The 24,359-nt window shown below is 39.5% G+C and overlaps 1 long non-coding RNA gene across 1 annotated transcript in view; it reads right to left on the bottom strand.

Annotated features, from left to right (window-relative positions):
- Nucleotides 1–24,359, bottom strand: part of LOC122172320 (uncharacterized) — a 31,616-nt gene that overhangs the window by 3,493 nt on the left and 3,764 nt on the right. The gene's annotated exons all lie outside the window — the stretch shown is intronic.

Raw genomic sequence — 24,359 nt, 5'->3', positions numbered from 1 at the left:
GAAAAATAGAATTGTCAAACTAACGATGATTTTTTAAAATGAGATTATAAATTTGGTTGATAAAAGTAATAGCGATGACGATGTAATATCCTGAAACTTCTGTAAAGCATTTAGCTTGATACCGCATGATATTTTGGATGCATACACAGGGGAATCTCTAGTAGCAGTAGTGAGGTTATTTTAACACTATATTTGACACTGGTATGATGGCTCCTGGAATACTGAGTGTAGTTTTGCTGTGCACAATTTAAGAAGGATGTTGATAAACTGTAGAGAGTTCAGAGAAGAGCCATGAGAATGATTAAAAAATTAGAAAACATGCCTCATAATGATAGACTCTAGGAGCTCAATCAATTTAGCTTAACAAAGAGAATATTAAGAGGTTTCAGAGTAGCAGCCGTGTTAGTCTGTGTCCGCAAAAAGAAGAACAGGAGTACTTGTGGCACCTTAGAGACTAACAAATTTATTAGAGCATAAGCTTTCGTGGACTACAGCCCACTTCTTCGGATGCATATAGAATGGAACATATATTGAGGATATATATATACACACATACAGAGAGCATAAACAGGTGGGAGTTGTCTTACCAACTCTGAGAGGCCAATTAATTAAGAAAAAAAAAAACTTTTGAAGTGATAATCAAGATAGCCCAGTACAGGTCACATCAGCCATACCATCAGGGGCTCGTTCACCTGTACATCTACCAATGTGATATATGCCATCATGTGCCAGCAATGCCCCTCTGCCATGTACATTGGCCAAACCGGACAGTCTCTACGCAAAAGAATTAATGGACACAAATCTGACATCAGGAATCAAAATACTCAAAAACCAGTGGGAGAACACTTTAACCTGTCTGGTCATTCAGTGACAGACCTGCGGGTGGCTATATTACAACAGAAAAACTTCAAAAACAGACTCCAATGAGAGACTGCTGAGCTGGAATTGATATGCAAACTAGACACAATCAACTCCGGTTTGAATAAGGACTGGGAATGGCTGAGCCATTACAAACATTGAATCTATCTCCCCTTGTAAGTATGCTCACACTTCTTATCAAACTGTCTGTACTGGGCTATCTTGATTATCACTTCAAAAGTTTTTTTTTTCCTCTTAATTAATTGGCCTCTCAGAGTTGGTAAGACAACTCCCACCTGTTTATGCTCTCTGTATGTGTGTATATATATATATCCTCAATATATGTTCCATTCTATATGCATCCGAAGAAGTGGGCTGTAGTCCACGAAAGCTTATGCTCTAATAAATTTGTTAGTCTCTAAGGTGCCACAAGTACTCCTGTTCTTCTTTTTGAGAATATTAAGAGGTGATTTGATTATAGTCTACAAATATACACATAGGAAACAAATATTTAACAATGTGCTTTTCAGTCTAGCAGACAAAGGTATAACATAATCCAGTGGATGGAAGTTGAAGCTAGACAAATTCAGACTGGAAATAAAGTGTAAAATTTTAACCATGAGAGTAATTAACCATTGAAACAACCAACCAAGGGTCATGGTGAATTCTCCATCATTAGCAATTTTAAAATCAAGATTGGATGTTTTTCTAAAAGATCTGCTCTAGTAGTTATTTTGGAGAAGTTTCCTGGCCTGTGTTATACAGAAGGTCAGACTAGATGATCACAATACTTCCTTCTGACCTTGGAATCTATGAAAAAAGTTGTTAGAAGATAATGTTGGCTGAAGTTAATTTTTAACAAATCATTGAATACCAGGGTATTTCTAAAAGACTGGAAGGATGCTAATATTGTGGAAATATTTAAAATGGGCTGATCATTTAGAATGACCTGGGTAAATATAGGCCATTTAGCCTGACTTCTATACCAGGGAAAATAATAGAAAAGCTTATATGCGATTTATCTGATAAAGAATTAAAGGTTAAGAATATAATTAATGCTAGTCAACATGGTTTCATGGAAAATGAGCTTGTCAAACAAAGCTGATTTCATTCTTTGAGATTATTAATTTGATTGATAAAGATAACTGTGTAGATGTAATATACTTACACTTTGTAAGGCATTTGAGTTAATTCTGCACAACCTTATAATTAAAAAAAATAGCATTATATAATATCAATAAAGCATTCATTAAATGGATTAAGAACTGGTTAACTGATAGATCTCAAAAATGTAATTGTCAATGGGGAATCATCATTGAATGGGTGTGTTTCTAGTGGGGCTCTGCAGGATTCAGTACTAGGTCCAATGCTATTCAACATTTTCATCCATGATTGGGAAAATCACTGCTGATAAAATTTGTGGATGACATGAAGATTGGTGGAGTGGTAAATTATTATAAGGACAGGGCACTGATACAGAGTGCTTTGAGGTCACTTGGTAACCTGGAACCATTCCAACAAAATACATTGTATTGCAGCTGTCAAGGTTCCTTCCCCACTCTCCACTTTAGGATATAGATGTGGGGACCTGCATGAGAAGCTCTAAGCTCAATTAACAGCTTAGATCTGGTCTGGCTGCCACCACTCCCAAGCACTAATTCCCTTCCCTGGGTAGCTTTGAGCAATTCCCTGGTGAACACAGATCCAATCCCTTGGATCTTAAAACAAGGAGAAATTAACCATCCCCCTTCCTTTCTCCCACCAACTCCTGGTGGATCCAGATCCAACCCCCTTGGATCTAAAAACAAGGAAAAATCAATCCAGTATTAAGAAAAAGTCTTTTAATTAAAGAAAAGAAAAAGAAAACCCTCTGGGAGAGATTAGCATACCAGCTACTCTCACTGACAACAGATTCCAAACACAGAGGATGTTCCCCTGGGCAAAAACTTAGTTACACCAAAAAAAAAAAAAAAACCAAAATACCCAATTTAACTATTCCTCTAATTGCACAAGACAGGTTACAAAGAAATAAACATAAATCTATTTATTTCCTTCACTAATACTCACTACTTGATAAGGGGCTGAATTCTGGATCTTTCCCACTCCGGTCAAAGGTGAAACTCACACAGACAAAGGGAACTTTCCTCCTTCCCTTTGAACCATCTTGTCCTCCCATTGGTTCTCTGGTCAGGTGTCAGCTAGGCTAGGTGAACTTCTTAAACTTTTACAGGTAAAAGAGGCATTAATCCTTAACTATCTGTTTATGACAGCAGCTAAATGCAAATTATATCTAGGAACAAGGAATGCAGGCCATATCTACAGAATAGGGAACTGTATCCTGGAAAGCAGTGTCTCTGAAAAAGATTTAGAAGTCACAGTGGACAGCAACTCAACATGAGCTCTCGGTGATGCTGTAGCGGAAGAGGCTAATGTGATCCTTGGAGGTACAGAGTAGGGAGCTGATTTTACTTCTGTATACAGCACTGGTGAGATTGATACTGGAATATTGCATCCCATTCTGGTGTCTGCATTCAGAAAAGAATGTTGCAAAAATGGAGAGTGAGTGAAAAAGACCCACAAAAATGACTTGAGGGCTTGAGAAAATGTCTTACAGTGAGACTTGAAGAGTTCAATCTGTTATCTTATTAAAAGGGAGATTGAGAGGTGATTTGATTAGCAGGTCGAAGTACCCCCATGAGGAGAAAATACCAGTTACTAAAGGCCTCTTTAATCTATCTGGGAAAGATATAAAAGAAGCAAAGCTGTACATATACTGTGTGTGTGTGTGTGTGTACACTGTGGGGGTGGGGAGGAGAGGGAGAATTGCAATAGTGTAGCTACACAAAGTAGCGTACAAATTCCTGCTGTATGTATACTGCACCAGTGTTGGTCATACTTTGCAATGACACAGCATGTCTACTGTTGGGGTTTGCATCAGTGTAACTATATGGGGCGGTGGGGGATGGGAATCACACATTTGGCCTAAAAGAGGAAAGAAGTGGAATGTGGCTGTGGTAGCCACAAGAATCTCTCAAAGTGCTATTTATGTGTCAAAAAAGTTTCTTATTGTGATTTAAAAATTTTAAAATACTTGTTTTTTGCATTGTTGAACCACATAAAGAAATTTCGTTTTGTCAAGATTAGCTACAGAGGAGTATAAATGAAGACCCAAGAGCAAATGCCCTTAATTTTTTATTTTATTTTGTGGGGAGGGAGGAAATATCCTAATCCAAACATGGATTTTGTAGCAGAAGTTCGCTCATGGTCATACAAGGCTAATCATGCACTTCTTGCTCTGTTAAAAAAAAAATCCCACTGATTTCAGATGAGATTTTGTATGAGTAAATAGACAATACATTCAGCATAATAATAAAAATAATTAATATGCTCTCCCTATCTCTCCTTCCACAGCAAGAATATAGTTACTGAGAGGAAGACAGAAATTCACCAGTATATAGTGCGCTGGTTGCCCTATTGTACTGTCCATAATGTAAAGTTCATTACTTTGGAGCAGAATTTACATCCACTTCACTGAAGTGAAAACATGGACCACATTTTTGTAGGCACCAAATGGTTTTCTCTTGCTTTTAAACAGTGATTGGGCACTGAGCTGTACTGACTAATAGCATTTCACATGAACTGATCAGAAAAGGGGTATTTCCCTTTTTTGTTATTTCTGAAAAGTTGCATTGTAAACTCAGAACAACAGAAGTGTGGAATGACAATGGCTAGTAAGAAGAAATTATCTTCAGGCAGAGTCTGACAAATCCAACATTAAATTGCAAGTCATCACAGCATGGCTCAAATTGGGCAGAAAACTCTTCAGGCTAAGTCAAGAACAAAACAACACTTTTCCAGACCTAAATGTGAGTATTAAACTTTCCCAGAGGCAAGACAAGTACTACTAATGTCAGTAATTTATTTTTATAATCACAGCAGTGTGTTGCAAGTGGACAGCTGTAGCTGCCTTAAGTGCGTCTCCTAATTCTTCATCTTTAAATGCTGATCCGAGGAAGATTTTTCTTATAAGTGAGGTTTTGCTTTAAAACTTTGACATATTTAACTAAACTCTCAGGCTGTCAAATGCCAGAAAGACCACAGAATCAAAAGTGTCATAATAGCGGGATTATTACCAGCTGATCCACAGGCAGCTACTGTAGCTTCGTTATTAGTCCATCTATTTTGCTCTTATTGTACCATGCATATCAGAACAGGGAAATATATTACAATGCATATCTCTTCAGTGGTAGCAGCTGTTTCATTAAGCAAATATTCTACACACACAAAAAACCCCAGTTTAAATACCATAATAACATTTCAAGAGGGTGAGGGGAATCTGCAGGATTTTCAATTGCTTTGTTCAGCAATCACAGGAAGATGAAACTAAACATGGCAAACCACCACTGTAACCAATCAGACCATAAACATTTTTTTAAAATCCAAGTTGATGGATGAGGTAGATGGGCGGGGGGAGGAGAGGGGACTGCTTTTAGTGCATTCCAGCCTTTAAAAAAAGATGTTTGCAATTACTTTAAATAGATGAAATTTCCCTGTCAGCTCTGATGGTCTGCTTGGCTCCTTGTTTCATGAGTCTATCATCCCTATGTGTGTAAATTATTATTATAAATGGAGAGGAAAGACCTTCCATTTGGATTTCATTGGACTAAAAAACACATCCTATAGTGGTAGACTCAAAGAGCACTATTTATTTACCTTAACAAAGAAAAAGTTAAAAAATGACTTGATTAGTCTATGTAAGTACCTGCATGGGGAAGAAATATTGGATAATTGGCTCTTCAATCTAGCAGAGAAAGGTATAACAATGGCTATAAACTGAAGCTAGATTGATTCAGATTGGAAATAAAATGTAAATTTTTAACAGAGAGAATAATTAACCATTGGAAAAATTTACCAAGGGTTGGGGTGGATTCTCCATCACTAGCAATATTTAAATCAACATTAGATATTTTTTCTAAAAGAGCTGCTCTAGCGATTATTTTGGTGAAGTTCTATGGCCTGTGCTATACAGGAAGTCAGTCTAGATGATCGCAGTGGTCCCCTCTGGCCTTTAAATCTGTGAATCCCCCAAATCCTTATACCAGTTCAGTTGGCAGGCACACTAAAACTGGCAATAAATACCATCTCCAAAAGGCAACTGTCTTAAATAACCACTTTAGAGAATCCCCAAGGTTTTCAGTACAATTTTGTATGACCTTTAGCTAAAGGCCTCCTTTGCTAGGCAATTGATTTTTTTTTTCAGGTCCCTTCCCTTGGGTGGTTGCTTAACACAGGTTTCACTGCATTTTAGTACAGCTGTGCTCATATAAAGAAGCGATTGGGGGGCTGAAGAACAAAGTATTGAATTTCTAGCATATCCATGCAGGTAAATAATTATGAAATTAGTTAGCCTACAGGTTTATTATAAAATGCACTGCTAAGCAAGTAAATTCTGAATAATAATACTTCAACCACCCATGTATTTTAGTTGGCTTATCTCTATCACATCATTACCATTTGGATGACATGTCATTTTGAGCACTTGGGTGCAGGTCCAGTTTGCCTTTTATTCCCAAGAAGAAGGTCCATTTGTTTCTGTTCCCTGATGAAGCCTCAGTTTATTATGTACTCAGCTCAATTTGCTGGAACAGCAAGTGTCACCTCAATGTTTATGACAGAGCTGATGAGGAGATTACAGTCTTTAGGGTAGCTTTGCAATTATCTCCTTCCAGAGCATCTGTGCTATATGCTCCCAGTGTGACAAGAGTGACTTGTGAAAACAATATTGAGCTCTACAAAAGAAGCCAGCTTGGTAGCCACAAAGGGTTAGTTTCATAAAAGGGACTTAGGTGCACCTAACTCCTATATGCCCTGCCATCCAGTGGAATTCATAGCCCCAAGTTAGAAAAGTCAGGTTCCCCATGCTTTGTAGGGGGAGTGTTTGGCACCTAAAAAGGGATTCCCAGAATTCAGCTATTAAGTAGGGAGTCACCTAAGCAAGACATGAATGAAATGCAAAAAATAGATGTGGGGCCTTACCCCCATCCCTCAATCATGAACCACCTTCTGAAGTTAGTCACCTAAAGTATCTTGGCCTGCTTCAGTAACCTGAGCCCTAGCAGTTGAAAGGAGGTAGACCCACTCTATTATAGACAATAGGTCAGTGATTAAGGAACTCGTGTGGAATCTGGGAGACTGAAATTCAAATATTTAATTATTTGAATAATATTGAATAATAATTCAAATAATAATCCAGCTCCAACAGAAGAGATTTAGAAGCCCACCCCAGAATAGCTAGGGATATGGGAGATGTGGGCTCAAGTCCTTGTTCCAAATTAGGCATAGTAGGTTTTCAAACCTGGGTCTCTCAAGGGCTGTGTGAGTGCCCTATATACTGGCTATAGGATAACAATGAATTCTTGCCCCTGGTTGTCATTTGTGCAGGTTAGATGTGCTCAGGTCAGGCCCCAAAGGTGAAATAGGTAGGGGAATGCCTAGTCTGAGAATCCCGCCAGAGCTCGGGTGTGAGCTAAGGCACCAAGAAGTTTGGTGGCATGAGGACATAAGTGGCTTTGTGCATGCCAACCAGCAGAAATGTAAGCTCCTAAGCGATTATACCAGCAGAAACTGGGAGCTTAAGGAGTTTAGGTGATTACAAGGTTAAGAGACAGCTGGGTGGTTGTTTTGTCAGTCTCAGGGGTGCCTAAATGTTGGACTGAGGTGCCTGAAGAGGTGATTATGTGCCTAAATCCATGGTACATGGCAGTCTACCAGACAGTCATCATAATGTTCAAGATGCTTGATATCATAAAATATACAAATACAGCACTCTCGAAAAGGATTCACTTGGAAGGCAGAGCCCTCTCCACCAGCTTCACTACAGGGCAGAGAAAAATATGAAAGAATTTCTAATATATGGATTAGTCAGGCTCAATTCAAATATTTAATTATTGGGAGCCATATGGTGAAGTCAAAATCTAATCAGTTCTTCCTTCTTCTACTCTGTCTGCCACCTAATCTAACTTTAACAGTTGAACAATGCAGGAAAGTATTATTGTCACTAAAAAAAAGAATGTTTTGAAGATAAAACCCAGGCACAATTCTCTATCAGCACACTTCGATTGTCAGACTTTTCATTCTGTTTGTTCAGCTGGAGTGGGAGAGAAGAAAAACCTCTAGCGTTTATATGAAAACTTGCTCAGCTATTTGGGATGCAAGAGAATGGAGTTATTTCTTCCAAGTTACCATCAAATCTTCACTTAGGGGAAAGGGAAGAGAAAAAAAATCACAGATTTAGCTACTCTTCTATCAGGCAGCATGCCAGAAAAAATGCTTCCTTTGGAGAAGATTTTTTTTCAGAATTAATTAAATATCATAGTCTGAATCCTCAGCTGAAGTCAATGGATGTATGCTAGTTTACATTAGCTGAGAATCCAGCCTGTGTATTCACTGAAATAAATACTGTCTTTGTTCCTCTGCTGTCCCAACCTTTTATGTCCCAAATCGCAAAATAAAAATAGCATTTAATTAGGAAGTGTTTTGTCAATATAGTTCACTTTAAAGACCTCTCAGATATGTCAACATTTTTCTCACAATTTTTTGTCTGTAAAGAATATAAGCTCAAACCATTGCTTGCTATTTTTAAGAGGCTAGAAAACCACTAATTTAAAAGAACTAATCCACCTTTGCTTAAGACACTTTAACAAGAGGTATGCCTCTAAAATTTATTTTCTCCATTCAATATAAGCTTTATTTTCTCCATTCACTATATAAGCAAGACACATTCTCTGTTGTATTGAAGGAGAGCTGCCACAAAATGTGAACTCTGAAGAAAAAGGTCCCTCAAAGTGTCCATTAGGCTTTCATTGAATCATATTTGTGAAATTAACATTATCATACCATAGAACTTTCTGTTAGGGATGAGGAGAAGCCAATGGAATTGCAAAAACAACTGGAAATTCTCAGAACCAGACACTCATTCCGATTGGATGTTTTCTGAATCAGATATTTGTTTTATCTGGTATGTGAGGTGAACCAAGAGTGGTGGAGGATGATGTGTATATGAGAGAAAGAGAAAAAGAAAATGAGTAGAGGCTTACATTGAGGAGTAATGGGCAAATCTTAGTGTTCAGAGATTTGGACTGAATAAGCTGTCAGAAGTTCAGATACTTTTCAAAAGTGCACTCCAAACCCCTTAAGTCTACAAAATTATTCTATAAATCTGATGAGAACAGATTCTCACAAAAGGATTTTCTTAATGTTTACTTCTGTTCTGCCTGGAAATAAGACAAAAACAGCCCCTCTCCCAACATTTTGGCACTTCTATTTCTGTTTTTGGGTAGACCCAGGAATTGTAGATGTGTATGAAAATAACAAATAATGGAAGAGTGTGGTGGGAAAAGAGTTAGCAAAACATTTTCAACCCTTCAACTATCACCCTCCCCAACCCTGCATGCCCTTTTGACTTCTATTTTTTCTGCACCCTCTTTTCATTACCTCACTCTGAATGCACGCAACCGGCCTGGACACAGTGATTCTAAATATTCTCTGTTCTTCCCATGCTTCAGTTTCTTCCACTGACACTACCCCACTCTCAGCACACCCCCCTCATAGGGCTCCCTTTGTAGTCCACATTACCTTTAACTCCTAGTAAGTTTGGCAGTCTTTGCTGGCCCCAAGTTGGCTGCTGTCTTAAAATTTCACAGGCTCCAGGGATTTCCTATGCCAGTACTTCTGAGCCAACCCTCGAACTTGTGAGACTGGAATGGAGCATCTGGTGCAGGCCCAGCAGAGGCTACTACACCTACTGAGCGTCTGAGGCATCATGATGATAATACTGGGTGAGCCTATTAGAGAAGGGCAACGCATAGAGGGAAGACAAGGAAATGAAATGTGTGGGTTTTTCCGCTGATATACTTGAAGGGAGGGAGAAAATCATGTCATGGAAATTTAGAGAAAGGAAAAGCATCTGATTGCATGAGATGCAAAAAATAGAGTCAGGAAAATCAAAAGACTCATAACTTAAGGGGAACATAAAAACTTCTTGGATGAGAACCAAATAAAATTTCTCAATGAGATTCACTATTCACAAGCTTTTATAAATGGATCATAGGATGTTTTTTTAGCATCACTAATGTCTTTTATACTAATGCTATAAGGCCAATTGACTAGTGTTCTCTCTATCACTGGGAAACATGTCCAGTTTGCACAGATGTTTACTTGCATCAAGACAGAGGCAGACATGTGCAGTGAATACAAACTTGGGCAAGAGTATCTCCTAATTGTTTGTTTAACATAAAGCAGCCATGCCATCCTATAGCTCAGATGACCCACAAGGATAATGATGCCAAACAGCAGTAATAGAACAGAGCATAGCCATTTATGAAAGGATCACATGACAGTAACAAACTGCCATGAGATGGAAACAAAAATAGAAAGATATTTTACACCATCACAGCCCTACCTGAACCTGCACTCAGCAAAAATAGCAAATGACCAGAAACAGCCTCAGCAATTACTGCACCACCAGTCAAACCCAAACTTGGCTAAAACAGGAGTATTTTAATATAAAAACTACTTATTTAAGAAAACATTTATCCCTAAAACCATTCTGGCTGCTGCTATATTGCTGCATTTTACAACCTTATAAAGAAATAAGGAGTTGTTATAACATCAGCCATTTGCTGTCTCTGGGCTAGGGATACCATTTAGCAGATTTATATTGTACTGTGTTCAATGTCACAGAAATTTGCAATATACAACAGGTGAATTTTTGAATTAAAACTAACAGAAAATAAATCACATCTTTAAAACTTTGTATTTCCTGCTGCTCTGAGTTATGAACTTTATTCAGATTTGAAAATTATCCTAATCTTCTATAGACTTTTCTTTCTTCTGCAGATAGTCCATTATCCTCTCTCTCTTTTTCATAAAAAAATCAAGAACTTGTACATTACTTAACTTATCCCCACTGTTCCAGGGTCCATCACAAGGGATGGTCCAAACAGAATATAATGTTTAATTGATATACAGCACCAAATTAGGATGGTCCCATTGCAATTACAATAATTCCCTTTGGATGACCATTCCCCCAAGTGAATAATAAAGTGCCAGGAGAAGGATGTCAAGAAATTTGGCTGCCAGGCTGCTCTGAATGGAGGATACCCACCAGTGGTGCAAGTGGAATCAATTTTTTACTGGTACGGGGGGCCCCCAGGAGGCAGCGGGGAAAGGAGCAGAATGCCAGCAGCTCCTCCAGAAGCTGTACTGCCCCAGCCCCACCTCCCCAAGCCCTGTCCTCCAGGGGGCTGCTGCTGGGAGCCAGAGAAGACACAGTTCAGTGAAAGGGCAGGGGGTGGAGCTGGGAGTTCTGCTCCATTCCCCACTGTGGTTCCCAGGAGTGCCCTGAACCGCAGGGCTCTCCTAGGAACCGCAGCGGGGAAAGGAGCAGAACATGTGGCCACAGGGTGGCCCCACGCCTGCAGCTCCTCCGGCCTGTCTGTACCCACCCCTAGCCCTGCCCCCAGCCCTGTCCTCTGGCGGGGCTGCTACACAGACAGAGGAGATCCTGTGTGGAAGGGCTGGGAGCAGTACAGCTGCGACAGAGGAGCAGCCCCATGTTCTGCTCCTCCTCTTTCCAGTGTGCCATACCAGCTATAAATATCTTGCTGGCATGGCATACCAGACCATATCGCCCTACTTCCACTGCTGATACCCACTTATCTGTCAGAAGGGCAGTTTTTGGCCTTTTCTCACCTATAATGATTCAGCCAGATTAACATAAATAATAATTCTTTATTTAAAAGAGACCAATACAATTCCCTTTTCTTAGCATAAAGCACTGAAACAAATATCACAATGCTGCACAATTTAAATTTTGAACTCATCCCAAATCAGCCTGGAGGACCAGATCATTGACATTTTGCTAACATGTGTGGAGTAGTGGTGGCAGGGAGCAAAGAGAACAGATATGCATAACCTATGCAGTTAGCAAGAGTTAAGCTACTCAGCCCCCAAGCAGCAATAATATGCTTTTTTTTCTTCATCTTTTCTTTTATTAAAGAGAGTTTCTAAAAAATCCTATTAACCTAGGGGCAATAACAGTTGGAAATTCCTGATTACCAATGGCCACAGCATAATCTGTTTGTTCATTCCCTAAAGGGATGGGGAGGTTTAATTGTATTATCCAGAACCAGTTACCCACAAGAAATACACACTTCCCCTTGCTTCTCCTGTAATTCCAGTGCCTGCTGTTTTGAAATCTTTTCTAGAAGTATCATCTTAGAGGAGTGACAAATGCAGGGATGGTATATAAATGAGTACTTCCTTCATGAGTGGGCAAAGGTGTGGCAGAGTATATGGCATACCCAGATGTGAGTGCATGTCCTCATGCTCAGAGATGTCCAGGGTGAATATTCAGCACCTCCAATTGTACACATTCAGGGTCAGATTCCTACTTCGTACTCCACTGCCAAGGGAAACTGGTCCCAGAGCTAGTGTGTCTGGTCCCAGGAGGATCACTTCAAAACAGAGGGAACCTTTGCTGGCATAGTGACGATTTATTAACTTGTGAAGAAATGTACTATCTCTTTAAAGGACAGTTATGGGGTTATGGCCATGGCTGCTCTAACTTACAAACACTGACCAACCCAGCAGTCAGCTCACTGTTTAGGAAGTGCAGTGGTGACACTTATGTCCATTTTGCACCCCCCCTAACCTGCTATGTATGATTCTCAGATGTAGCTGAAGATTTGGCCCCTGTTGTTACCCATCAGGGTTATTCACTCCCCATAAAAAGCACATGTCAAACTACAAAAGATCTATAACAGTTTAACTAGCACACAGTAGTGTGCAAAAAAAAAAGAGTAAAAAACCCATCATCCAAATTAGGGGGTATGTAATTGGACACAAAACCTCTTATCTAACAGGTCTCCAGTGAAAAAAGTTGTTATCTTATTGGTGTTTGGTGAGAACTGGATTGACAGTTCCACTCTAATTCTTAGTGGGCAAAAATAGTCATTGCATTTGACACCCTTCTTCAACTGCAAGGCCAAAACTCAAATGGGCACAGAACATGAACTTCTTAGCAGGGGTCCTCCAGATGATGGTTGAGGAACATTCATTGATGAGCTGGAGGAAGTTCTCACAAGCCCCTTAATAGGAGAGCTGAGTTTTGTGTTCAGTGTTGGAGAATCTCAGGGCCTGGTTTTAAGAAGTGCTGAGCACCCACAGCTCCCATAAAGCTCAGTTCAAGGTGTTGGTTCTCAGCATCTCTAAACAATTATTTTTGAAAGCTAGTCTCTGGTTTTCAAAGTAAACTTCTAGACCTTTTCTCAGCAAAGTTAACCTTCCCACCGTGGATTGATTATGCTGCATAGGAACTAATCATGTCTGTGGAGGGGAAGAAGGAAAGTCGGCAAATATTTATTTTGAAGGCCCAGTCAAAAAAGACAGCTCTGCTTGTTAAAATCACTTCTGATGCTGCTCACTCAGAACTTGATTGTCCCTGCCCTTGCACATGTGGGAAGAGGGGTAAATGTACAAGAAGTTATCTCTGTGAAGGGTCAAGAACAATTATAGTCTCTGGGAGTGCACATTGACCTAAAGAGGATTTTGAAAAAGCAGAGCATGACCCTTCCCTTATTTTGTACCAGCTGCAGCACAGCCTGGAACACCAGGAAAGCAGTAAGCATATTAATAGTGCAATCTGCACACATGCACCCTTCTCTGTTACACAGAGTTATGCCAAATAGATACAACCTAGCCCTTCCGCATCAGCTGCATTATGTGTGTACCCAGTGCTGTTGCAGCTTCTGCAAGGGCAACATCCATCCTGCCTCTGTCCCTACTTAACCCCACATACTCCCAGCTGCCCCAACAGGAAGGGGAGAGGAGGTAGGTTCAACTAATGCTGCACTGAGTGGAGTCCTCCAGCCACTATCACCTACCTCTCTCTGCCCAACCTCCATTTAGAGTTCAAAGAAGCAGTCAAAATCTGCACTTTTGCCTGGCCCACCCCAGACTCTAGCCACAGAGATCAGTCTTTCATTTGACACTTGTGCATACATCCATTTAGGAGCAGGGAAGACTCACTCATCCCAAGAAGCAAAGGGAACCCTTTCCTCACCCAGCCTATCACTGAATGGACCTTGTTTCATTCTGACCAAGCACTTACTAGCTAGTGGCCATAGGACATGTGCCTACCACTATTGCAGCCACTCTAAGGAACAGTTCCCAAGTAAGGGAGCCAACTAGAGGATCCACCATGAGGTGCTGGAGTTGGAAACCTGGTGGAGTGTGGCAGGTGGAAGGACAGGGGGGTTTGCAGGAGTGGGGAAGAATATGGAATTAATAGATGATTTTACTCAGGAAATGTGATATGTATTGGTGACTGAGGTGATTTATTATTAGCAAGACCCTTGTAAAGATAAACATTTATTGCATTACTTGAAACAGTGGTGGGAAAATGTGTGCTGCCACTGTCCATTCTGTAAATAAGATTTAGTCCTCAGGGCTGTCAATCCAGTACTTTACACTAAACAAAACAAAAATGAAAAGTCATGTTCCATGCTTGAGTTTTTCATGCAACTTTGAACGTATTGTACTAAACAATTACCATTCCAATTCCTGAATACGGCTTTGAAAGACATCAGTTTTGAAAGATGATTTGGTTAATCCCCATACTATTCTGATGTATTTGCCCATAGAGTTATTTCAGTACAAAGAAATGCAGGAAAAGATTTGCCTATTTCAACTAATGCTATTGGTGCATTGCCAAAGGGTCTTTTTAACACAAACCCTGCCTATTAATAACTTCCCCTATACATTTGGAATTCTCAAATGGTTATGATTAATCTGTTATAACTTGCAGCAAATTCTTCTAGATGAGACACCCTGAGAATTTACACATAGACTGTGCACCATCTCATTTGTAGTTGCTTAGAGAATGAAAAGTTCCTTTGGGGTAATTATGCATAGGGGCACTAGTGATCTGAATTTGCTGAGAATCTCAGTGCCGTTGCCAGACTCAAATTTGGCCTGGCTACTCTCTTCCCTTTCCCCATCAGAGTGGACAGAGCGGACATCTGAGCGGTGCTGAGATCCTATGTGCCAGGGGTCAGGTCATGATTCCCAGAGCATGGAGCCAAGACCAGCCAGCCCCATGTGACAGAAGCCACAGGAGCTGCCAATGCAGGATGAGTGCAGAGCACAGTCTCTGCAACTTACCCACCTCTGGGATAGCACCTGACCACCCTTCCCCCAGACCAAAGGAGGTCTCAGTGTAAAAAGGTTGGGAATTATACTGTTCTCGACTGTTCCATTGCAAGGCAAGATTGCCATCCCACCATGGAACAACCACCCACTTGTTCTGTGATGGGGCAGACAACCCTACCCCCAAGAGGAACATTGTGAAACACTCCATGATGGGAATCTCCCCAAAGGCCCTCTCCTGCCCATTTGCTATTGGAGGAGGAAATCTGTGTACTTCTACAATGAACATCAATCCAAATAGACAGTGTATGTCAGATGTACAAAGGGGTCTACATGCCCCATACTCAAATGCAGTTGTCTGTTGGCTGCATTATCCAGCTTGCAAGAGCAACAAGAGAGGCTGTCTGCAACGGCAATGACCATCAGCTACTTTCTCATAAACCAATGGAAAATAAGGATTCTGAGACGACTATTATTTTTAAAAGGGTCTCTCAGAATGTTCTATATATTCTTTGATATTCCTATAGCTTTTTGAAAAAGTGGATATCTTATTTTTATTTTTTATGGAAAAATCACATGATATAGTTACTCAACATTTTCCCTAAATACAGTGAAGCTGTTTCATCTTTATACCAAGGCTCTTTACATCATTTTTTGCAGTGTAAAGGGATCTTGAAATAGTTTTGTGTATTTGCATCAACTTTACACTATAAAGGTGCATAAAAGGGCCTTAGCGTGAATGTAAATCAGGTTTTGATTTTGTTCTTGAATGTCCATAAACTACATTATTATAGATTGAATGTACCGGATATCTAACTCCATTACTGTACCAGCAGGTATTGAGAAGCACTTTCTTCTAGGAAGTAAGTCATCCTACCACTTACTCTTAAAAATAAGCAAGTGATACTCTATTTATTTCATCTGCAGCTATGTTAATCATGAGTTATTATTATATTTATGAACTTTGACTTGGGAAGTTGAAAGATCTGTAGAAATTAACTAGTTAGGTAGAGCTCTCATCTCATGCTCTTAGTCCATCAAGGATCTAGACATTAAATGAATAAATACAAATATTTTCCTTTTGTTTAGATCTAGATATATTTCAGTGCAGGAAAAATGCACATCTTCTGCCTAAAAAAGAGCATTTATTGTAAACACAAACATCAAAGAATAAGATTAAAAATAAGAGACAGAGTTGAAAAACCAAAGGCATCAAACTGGGTCCCTGAAAAGACTCTTTTTGTTTCATTCAAATCTTTTGTCTCTAAGTGTGTCTTAATTCTTGTCATGAACAGTTACGCTTTCTTCCTAATTAATACTTAGGAAAATTTAAAAGCCCAGGAAATATATATCTTCACCTGGAATTCTGGTTCCATTTTAATCAATGGCAAAACTCCCGTTGATTTTAGTGGGACCAGAATTTTACTACTGCTTTTCACCATGATGATAATCAGAAAATAATTACATCTCACTTGCTTGTTAAAACCTCTTCCTGGTAAAGTGGATGAGTAGACTTTTGTGTGCCTGTGCTAAATTCTCTCCACTCCACTCCAAGAAATGTATACTATTTTTGAAAGGGGTTGCCTGGACTTTATAATTTTGTAGGGTTATAGGGTATAATCATCAATGGTGAATCACCAGATGTCATAACTATAAAGGGAAGGGTAACAGCTCTCCTGTGTACGGTGCCATAAAATCCCTCCTGGCCAGAGACTCCAAAATCCTTTTACCTGTAAAGGGTTAAGAATCTCGGGTAACCTGGCTGACACCTGACCCAAAGGACCAATAAGGGGACAAGATACTTTCAAATCTGGTGGGGGGGAAAGGCTTTTGTTTGTGCTCTTTGTTTTGGTTGTTGTTCGCTCTTGGGACTGAGAGGGACCAGACATCAATCCAGGTTCTCCACATCTTTCTAAACAAGTCTCTCCTATTTCAAACTTGTAAGTAAATAGCCAGGCAAGACGTGTTAGTTTTCCTTTGTTTTCTCGACTAGTAAATGTACCTTTTACTAGAGTGTTTATCTTTGTTTGCTATACTTTGAACCTGAGGCTAGAGGGAGGTCCTCTGAGTTCTTTTAGTTTGATTACCCTGTAAAGTTATTTTCCATACTGATTTTACAGAGATGATTTTTACCTTTTTTCTTTAATTAAAAGTCTTCTTTTTAAGAACCTGATTGATTTTTCCTTGTTTTTAGATCCAAGGGGGTTGGATCTGTATTCACCAGGAGTTGGTGAAAGGAAGGAGGGGGGATGGTTCATTTCTCCCTGATTTAAGATCCAAGGGGTTTGGATCTGTATTCATCAGAGAATTGGTAAAAAGTTTCTCAAGGCTTCCCAGGGAAGGGAATCCACTTGGGAATGGTGGCAGTGGACCAGATCTAAGCTGGTAGTTAAGCTTAGAAGTTTTCATGCAGGCCCCCACATGTGTACCCTAAAGTTCAAAGTGGGGAAGTAGCCTTGACACCAGATTACACTGGATTAGTAGGGGAAGGAACAGTGTCACCAGGATCTGTGCAGAGGGACACTGCATGCTACTTGCTTGGTGATGGGAGCAAGAAAGACATCCCTGCTGGTTCCCTACAAAGAACTATGATATGCATAGGGAGGTACCAGAGGATATGCATGTTTTACCAACTAGACACACAGGTAAATCTGCCCCCATTCACCTGGTAAATCTGACCCCACGTTAATGCAGCCCAAGACTGCTGGGGAACTCCACTTTGAGAGAAGTTTGTGGTGTCATCTGCTGTCAGGGGAAATCCTTGGTCATGTGGATCTATTGGAGTATCACAACCTGGGCAAAGTGGAGATCTTAGAACCAGTGTGGAGGCACTGGGCCTCCTCTAAGAAGACAGTGTTTCTCCAGCAGATCTTGGAGAAGCTGTAAGCTTTGGAAGACAACCCTCTGCTCCTCCATGGGAGCCAACATTGGTCCACCATCCCCCCGCCACACCCCCAGTGTTTAAAAAACAAAACAAAACCATGATTCCTCCCCTGCCATCCTCTCATCCGGTCATTTTTCTGTGAAGGGGGCAATCATCCTTCTCTCTCTACCCTCCCTCTAAGCATCAGTCAGAATGTGTAATGTATTTCAAGTATAATAAAGGAATTAAACATCTTCTATTTCCATGGAGTTTCCTGACCGTTGATCATGTCGCTTTGACATCTGCAGAGGCAGTACCTACATCAAATGGGAACACCTTTCAAAACCAGCAAATCCAAACCAACATATGGTTGAACAATATTTTTAAAAAAAACAACTAAAGAATTCAGAAAAATATTGTTGTGACTTAGAGTTTTACAGAAGATCAAATAGAAGGCAAGAAAATATTGTTAGAACTAAGTCTTCATCTAGTATCCCAGCAAACATGAAATATTCCATGAGAAGAAGTTCATGTGGTGTCAGGACTGGAAAGTGAGTGATCTGACCAAGTGGTTGAAGCCAGAACAAGGAGGGATTGGAAATCAAAACTCAGGGTTAGTGCTGGACTGGAGCCAAGGGTCAGGAACCAGGACACACTAGAGAGAGAAGCAGGGGATCAGGCAGGGGCAAGAGCTGGGCCTTGGTGGGAACAAGGCAAGAGTATAGCTGGAAACAATGCAGGAGCAAGGCTGGGAACAAGGCAGGTGGAAGGCAGGAACAGGATTGATTGTGATTGTTGGGGAAGCATTGAGCAGCCAATGACCTGCTGGTGCTGCTGGTCTTAAGAGGATGCCTGATGGCTCCCTTCCACCAATCAGGTGTGTTGGCCAATCAAACTGCCCTGCTGCAGCCCATCTGGGATCATTAGTCTACCTGGAGACTGAACTAGCTATCCCAGGCTCAGTTGCAGGCCTTCATTCCTGACATATGGGTTCTCCTTAATTATTGTACCAATTTCCTTCCACTTTTTCCACTGCTATGAATCTGAGTGGTCTCCATATCTAGGAAATGTCTTTTCAATACCTTGCAGCTGTAGGATACAGCAGTGTCTGTTTTTATATAAGAGAGCTTGAGATTGATTATACTGTATGTATGAAGCAAGATGAAAGGTACAGTAACAATGACAAAATTGCTCTCATCAAAGTTAGGAGTTGCACTTCAGGTATGCCTTCTAATTAGTTCACAGTTCTGTAATTTACAATGCCATTCTAAAACTAATAATAATACCCACCGATGTCTGTTATCGTGATTTTCATCCATAGCTCTCAAAGCACTTTATTAAAGATGTAAGTCTATTTATCCCCATTTTCGATGGGGAAACTGATACATAGAAAGGCAAAGTGACTTGCTCAAGATCAGTCAACCAGCCAGTGGTAGAACCAAGAAAACTACCTAAATCTCTTGAGTTCATAGATTCCAAGGTCACAAGGGAATATTGTGATCCTCTAGCCTGGCTTCCTAAAGTGCACAGGTTGTAGGTCATCCCCAAAATAATTCCTAGAGCATATCTTGTAGAAAAACATCCAATCTTGATTTTAAAAATTGTCAGTGATGGAGAATCCACCACCAGCCTTGGTAAATTATGTCAAAAATATATGCCTTATTTCCAGTCTGAATTTGTCTAGCTTCAACTTCCAGCCATTGGATCATGCTATACCTTTCTCTGCTAGATTGAAGAGCACATTATTAAATATGTAGACACTTATCGACTAATCAGGTCACCCTTTAATCTTTTCTTTTTTAAGCTCAGTGTATTGAGTTTCTTGAGTCTATCACTGGAAGACATGGTTTTTTAATCATTTAATCATTCTTGTGGCTCTTCTCTGACTCCTCTCCAATTTGTCAACATCCTTCTTAAATTATGACACCAGAACTGGACACAGTATTACAGCAGTGGTCAAGCCAGTACCAAATACACAGGCAAAATAACCTCTCTATTCCTACTCAAGATTCCCCTGTTTATGCATCCCAGGATTACATTTTGGTCACAGTGTCACATTGTTCAGCTGATTTTAGATAGATAGATATATGTCTATTCCTCATTTGCAGTTACATTTTGAGACCTCTCTGTTAGTCAGTTTTTAATCCATTTAATGACTGCCATGTTAACTTTATATCATTCTAGTTTTTTAATCAAAATGTCTTTTGGTACCAAGACAAATGCCTTACAGAAGTCTAAGTATATTACATCAACACTATTACCTTTATCAACCAAACTTGTCATTTCACCAAAAAAGGTGTCAGAGTCCACTCATCAGAAAAAGAATTCCATATCTGCTGGACCACACTAAGTCAATATTAACCTCCATATAATGTAAGATTCAGAAAAAGTAGTCTGAATACCATCTTTCTAAGATGAGATTTTTTTTCTGGAAAATAAAACTCTTTGGAGGTCAAGAAGTAGATAAAGAAATTAAACTAGTACTAACCAGACCTCATATTCTGCACTAAAAACTAGATTGAAGAAACTTCATATATCCTTTCTGAAGACTCTAAGCCAGTGGTTCTCAATCTATTTACCATTGTGGGACGCATATGCAGCTCTCTAAGTGTTATGTTGGCCACATCCACACACAATATATATATATATACTATCTGTGTGGCCATGAGGATGTCACATGGGCCGCAGCTATGTGCTGATTGGGCCAGAGGTTGAGAACTACTGCTCGAAGACAACAAATTATGCGCTGTAGTCATAATCCAGTCAGTGGAAAAAAGGAATCAGGAAAGTCATCTTGTTCCTTTGGAAGATGAGAATAGATAACTTTGTAGATGTTCCTGCTCATTCTGGCATTGTTCCAACTATTTGTCAGAAGATCTAAAACTAATTGTTCTTACCTGTAAAAACAGGAAGGGTACTCAAAGAAACTAAATGCTGAAGGAGATGCTTGAACCTGAGTCACGTGAAATAATGAAAACAAAAACGATAAACTGTGGTGTCAAGAGGCCTGTTGGCAGCTAATATTCATTGAAGTTTTTTCTCTTCAACTTAGGTTCAGATATAAAACAGTTAAACAGGAAGGCCCACTTTTTTATCTATAAAAAATAATCTTCTACCTGAAGTGGGTTTGTCAAGATCTTGTATAAGAAATTTCAGACTCCAGCTCATATGTTGGAATGACAAGAACAAAGTAGCGATATTGGATGCAAATTCAGTAGGAGGATCAACTGTCGCATTCTAAAATCAGATTTTAATACCCTTGTTCTTCCTGAGTCACACCTTAATGCAAAAGCATTCCAAGTCACATAGGAGTTCACATGGTATATGGCACAATTCAGTGCACAGGTATTAGTATCAGGCCCTTAATAACTGTCCATGGGCCTGACCCTGTGATTCTCACTTGAGTTAATTTTTCTAGTGTAAGGGAGTTTTGCCTCAATAAGGACTTCAGCTCTATTTTTGCTCTCCATTATTGTACTTCCCTTTTCATGGTTAGCACAAAGCAGATACAGGAAGAGTTAAAATTGCAACTCAGTTCCAGTATTGCCCCAACATAGAGGAAATTAAAGTCAAAATGAGGAAATCAGACTCCTTTCTTCTTAATTTGCCACAGTGGAAATACATTATTTTCTATGTCCTGTGCTCTGGGCATTATCCTGAATCACACAAATCAACCAGTGTTTTGGCCAGGCATGATCATTAGAAAAGGAAGCTTACAAAGAGAAAGTATTGTTTTTGTGCCAGTTTTTGATTCTGATGTATTTTTTCAACTGTTGAAATTGAGTGAAAATGAGTTTGTGGGATGGGCATTTATTTGAAGTTTCTTCTCTTCATCCTCATTTGAACTAATATGAACCAAACCAGATTTTAGAGGCTTATACATACCGTGAACCCAGTCAATGCCCATTTATTGAGGAAACTGCATATTAAAAAAGTCAGTCGTTTTATGCTATGTCTTTGTCTCAAACTGAGCCTTGGAAAGAAATTGGTCCTGATTTCCCATTCTCATAGTTCCATTAAGAGAGAGAATGTCTAGAACACTTTTTCCATACATTAAAAAGATGTTTGTATAATAAAGCTTTGTCATCTATTAAGAAATAAAATTCTTCAATTCAAGTAGAAAAGTACATTATGAAAAAAAAGTTTAATTCTTTAAAGAAAGTTTGGAATAAAAAGAAACAAACCCTTTACTTCAGTAATAAATCCCTTTAAGGATTATTGCTTGAATGACCATGAAAAATTACAGCTGTGAAATCTCACTTGTAATTAATGAGGTAGAACGAAGGTGGGTAACATTGTTTATTGCCAGGCATCTCATTTGAAATGAAATGCAAAAGCTGTCAAAGGGATGCACATTCCGCTGCTGTAAACTACTTTGAATAAAAAATAATTATTATCACTTAAAGGAAGAAGAAGGGATTTCTGAAGAGAAAGTTTGATTGGTACATACCTTATGCTAATCACTCATCCCTATTTCTAGCATTCTATTTTATCTTTCACAATTATAATTACACGAACTTCTTGGAAGTAAATGGAAAGGTATATATATTATCGCAACCAATTCATAAAAAGCATGAATAAAACATAAAATGAATATTTTCCTGGAGCGCTTTATCCTTTTGTATCAAATTTGATAAACGGTTGTAAGCAAAGTTAAATTTGTAACATGTTTTTGAGTTCCTATAGTGGACGCTAATCTATCTGTAGAGAAACTAGCAGTTATTTTTCATTGTTTATCTTCTTTCTATGGTCTATGGCAGAGTGTAGAATTGGGAGAATACCACAAAAGCATTTCCACACGTATTTCAATTTGTTTTGGCTATGTTCAGCCCACTATTGTGTTCATTTTCCATGAACAGGAAATCATTTTGAGTCAGATTCACATGAATGGTTGCAAATAAATGAATTTGGGGGCAAGATTCTCAGTTACGTTCCAGCTCCTTTATGCCTCTCTAGCAGGATGGAAAGCAACTATAATGGACTAGGTGAGGATTCCTTCCAGTGTCCCATCCCACAACCCAGCACTGAGTGGGGAAGGGACATAGCCAGAGGGCGCTCCACAGACTGGTATATAGTCCATTGCAGATTATGTTTAGCTGGCATATATTAGAGCAGCTCATAGGTTGCTCTAATTTACACCATCCCAGAAGCCATTGCAGGTGCCCCAGGAGAATTTACATTCTGACAGTCTTTGCTTCAAAACCTTCCTCTAAAAAAAAGGCTTTCCACTATAAGAATGCCCCAACATTGACAATCTTAGCTACCTATAAACCCCTACTAAAGAAACAAAAAATAAATTAATAAAATCTTTGTTTAAAAAAAACCCTACCCCATACAGAGTTTTGACCCCCAAAATGGAGACAGGCCAGAGACGCCATAAATTCCACGAGGAACTTTATTGTTATTGATTTTTACATGGAAAGTACTTAAATATTGCAGTGATGGGTGTCAGAATAAAAAGGATAGAAAAATATAGTCAAAAACGCAGTGCACATGACAATTTTGTATGGAATCAAACACAGTTTAACACAGCAGGGGCCAATGTTCTCAAAACCCCTTGCCAGAGTTGTGGCACACCGTCCATTTCATGAGCCAGCCAAGGTGCAAACAAGAGAACATGCTTGTACAGTTACATGTATAAATGTGATGAGAGACAATTAAATCTAAAATCTACATCCAGCCATTAAATTTTGAAGTAACTTATTATATTCAGGAATGAGGCTTTAGGCAAAGCTAGTGTAGCCAAGAAATGAAAACTTTAAAAATGTTATATAACTCCCCAATTAAATTAAAAAAGATATCCTATCTCCTAGAACTGGAAGGGACCTTGAAAGGTCATTGAGTCCAGCCCCCTGCCTTCACTAGCAGGACCAAGTACCAATTTTGCCCCAGATCCCTAAGTGGTCCCCCTCAAGGATTGAACTCACAACCCTGGGTTTAGCAGGCTAATGTTCAAACCACTGAGCTAGCCCTCCCGCCTAATTGTGTATTATAGTTTCCCTACCTAAACTTCTTCCTCTCCCTGAGAGATTCATTGTCGCAGTGACTTCTTCACATGCTCCTCAAGAGTATAAATCTTACACTGACACCACCAGAGTGCAGAAACAGTAACATGTGACTTATGTGACCAACCACATCTAACTCCAACACAGCTCACATATTGAGAATCAAATATCCATAGTGAGTTGTTCCTGTTCAGTCCCAAGAGAAAAGACATTTTAAAGGGTAAGTTTTAATAATAAATAGGAGGGAATAGTGATCTGCTTGTGGACACTCTTCAATCAGAAAAAGGGTAAATTACGTGTACATATTTGCTGTGAATTAAATCACGTAATTCAGATACAGATGAGTCCAATATTATGTGGTTACATGACACATAAAGTGTAAAGGTGGACTTGCAGGGGGGTTATCTTCCAAAATTTCATCAAGG

This window comes from Chrysemys picta, chromosome 5, assembly GCF_011386835.1.
Source record: "Chrysemys picta bellii isolate R12L10 chromosome 5, ASM1138683v2, whole genome shotgun sequence".
In the NCBI taxonomy this organism is placed as follows: domain Eukaryota; kingdom Metazoa; phylum Chordata; order Testudines; family Emydidae; genus Chrysemys; species Chrysemys picta.
The sequence above is the reverse complement of the archived record's forward strand: the minus strand, read 5'-3'. Positions and strand labels throughout refer to the sequence as shown.